Raw genomic sequence first — 2,705 nt, forward strand, 5'->3', positions numbered from 1 at the left:
TTCCGTGTCCCCGAACGAGCCCGTCCTCCTGATAAGAAGAAGCGTGCGCCCAGATCTAGGGATCCCGCCCCGGCCGAGGCTCTGGCGGCGACGCGCAGGGCCGAGGAGGTGGGGCACTCGTGGTGGACGGACTAGAGCGGCGACGTCCAAGAACACGGCCATGCCGGATCTTAAGTCGCCGGTGCATCGGTGCTCTCCGCGCTCGCCAAGCTTTTCGACCGCAAATCGGAACACATCGGCGTCGAGGTACTAGATCAGTTCATCCGCTTGCCGCCGTCCCCCTACGCGCGGTGTTGTTCCCCTGGATGCCGCTCCTGCCTTCACGAGGTTCACGAGGCACGAGCATATCCGGTGCTTGCAACGAGGAGAGGTGTTCATCTTCCCTAAACCATGAGCAATCGCCACCTGAAAAAACAAAATCCCCAACACAGCATGAGCACAGATCTCAAGAACAGATCCGCGCCGGTAAACCATGCATGGCAATGTGTGCAGGATTGTTTCTTGAAACAAGCCGAAAGACAGGGCCTTCCAGAAATCGAGGTCCGTCTGGGGGGCCTCGGTGATCCTGGTGGCCCAAGACGCGAGCATGATGGCGGAGCCGGCGGCCAGGGAGAGCGTCTACGTGAGCCACGGGTACGGGAACGCGTTGAGCATCTTCTTGTTGTAGATGTTGAAGATCGATCAGGTTCAGCGCCCACCATGTCGCGAAATAGACCCCAATCTTGGCGCTCCTCGTGGTCTCCGGCGCGGCCGCCATCTCCACCGGCCGCGCGCCGTCCGTGGTGGCGGCAGGGGGCGCCATGGACGCGGCGCGGTCGTCACGGGACGCCGCCAGGAACGGCTCCTGGCGGTACAAGGGCCGCGCGGAGAGGGAGAGGGGGCGGAGGCCGGCGTTGGGGAGGGGAGGGAGGTAGATGGGCTTGAAGGTCAGCTTGGTGGTGGCTGCGGTGGCGGACGCCGGGGAGAGCCTCACGGAGGCGGCGGCGGCCAGCATTTTGGCCGTGGGAGGTGCGGCATCTCCAAGCGTCAGCTCGCGCTCACCCTTCCTCCACGCGGCAAGATTTCGCTTGGCACACAGATGGGCTAATTCCACATTCAGTCTACGGAGGCTGCTTGCTTTTGCGCCCATGGATGCTGATTGAAGACCGTTGAGGCTCTCTATCTCAATCTGCTTCACTGAGGAAGGTAAACCTGAATACTCAAATTTAATTTGTGTTCTAGGTTTAGTTAAAGTCTAATTTTCTGAAGTTTGATTAAATATTTAGCAAAAACTATCAATGTCTACATTGGACAATATATAGTATTAGAATCATCATAAACTATATTTCTATATTATATAGTGTGGTTGTTGATATTTTTCCTATATTTTTTTATCAAACATAATAAATTTAACTTTGAATGAACTCAGAATGCGAAGTAAATAAAAACAGAGGAAGTAAGAGGAAGAGACAAGAGTATAAAAATATAATATTATATTACACTTAAAATAAGACACATGTCTAAAACAGTTGATTAAGTAAATAAAAAGAGCATATGAAATAAAAATTAAACATTACAACGAAAATGTTAACTACAGTGGGTTACACGGGTCGATCGACTTTGGAGAAAAATTTAATTCCCATATATTTTTATCAAAATGTTTATTCTTTCTCTCCCATTGCAACACACAAACACTATATATATTGTACGGTCGATCGATCTAATTAGACCAGCCCAACGTCCGTGTACGTCATGTAGGAGATATTCGTCTACGTTGACAACACGCCGTAACATAACCGGAAACCGCCAGGAAGAAGAAGGGTAAGAGCAAAAAAGGAGGATGTTGCGATTAGAATTGCTCAATCCACCGTGGCACGACCAGAGATGCTGCATGCGGTAGCAGTCCCAAGGGTCGCCCGCCTTGCCACGCAGCATGGGGGTAACCGAATCAATGGCCACGGGGATAGATACTACAAAATATGAAACCGTTGGCAGAATATTATTTGTAAACAATTCATTTGAATTTATGTCTTAACAAAATTTAAGAATGATGCCCACCATCATCACGTGATTGCGGTATTATATTACAAGTTGGTATAGTGAGATACTTTGCAATCTACTATTATTATAAATAGGAGAAAATAAGACCATTATCGACAATGGTGATAAAGAGGGGAATTATCAACACAGGTGGTTTATTTAGGTACTTTCTTACCCGAACCCGGTGCAACGCACAGGCACTTTTGCTAGTAAAAATAATATTAATATCGCAAAGATACCGGTTACACTCCGCCTTTGCAACAACGCAATACTCAGTCCTTACAGCAGCGTAAACAGTGTTTCAGTCCTTACAGCAGCACAAATACCCCTAAGATAACACCCGAAGTTCAAGTTCTTCATATGCCTAACCTTCAAGAAGAAAACAATGCACAATCACCGTCGTCACCTGATAATACATCTTAGGTTTTCATCTTAAAGAATGTCCCCGTTCTCAAAGCAATGCCTTCAACAATGTCATTACCATGGGCAACCAATTAGGTTTTCACTCTGAAAGGTAAGACGTCGAATTTCACCTATGTTGTCGCCCCCACTTGTATACCGCTGCCACTAATCTCGAAACACCAAATAAGTTCCTCGTCACTACAAAGACTCGAACCAACATTACTACTCCTCAAATCTGGTCTTCCACACCATTCTCCACCTATGATTTCACCATATGTGCCATT

At 48.0% G+C, this 2,705-nt stretch overlaps 1 pseudogene; it reads right to left on the bottom strand.

Annotated features, from left to right (window-relative positions):
- Positions 1–259: 259 nt before the first annotated feature.
- LOC124696733 lies at positions 260–1,129 on the bottom strand (annotated as a pseudogene).
- Between the last annotated feature and the right edge of the window lie 1,576 nt (positions 1,130–2,705).

This window comes from Lolium rigidum, chromosome 3 (genome assembly GCF_022539505.1).
Source record: "Lolium rigidum isolate FL_2022 chromosome 3, APGP_CSIRO_Lrig_0.1, whole genome shotgun sequence".
Taxonomy (NCBI): Eukaryota; Viridiplantae; Streptophyta; class Magnoliopsida; order Poales; family Poaceae; genus Lolium; species Lolium rigidum.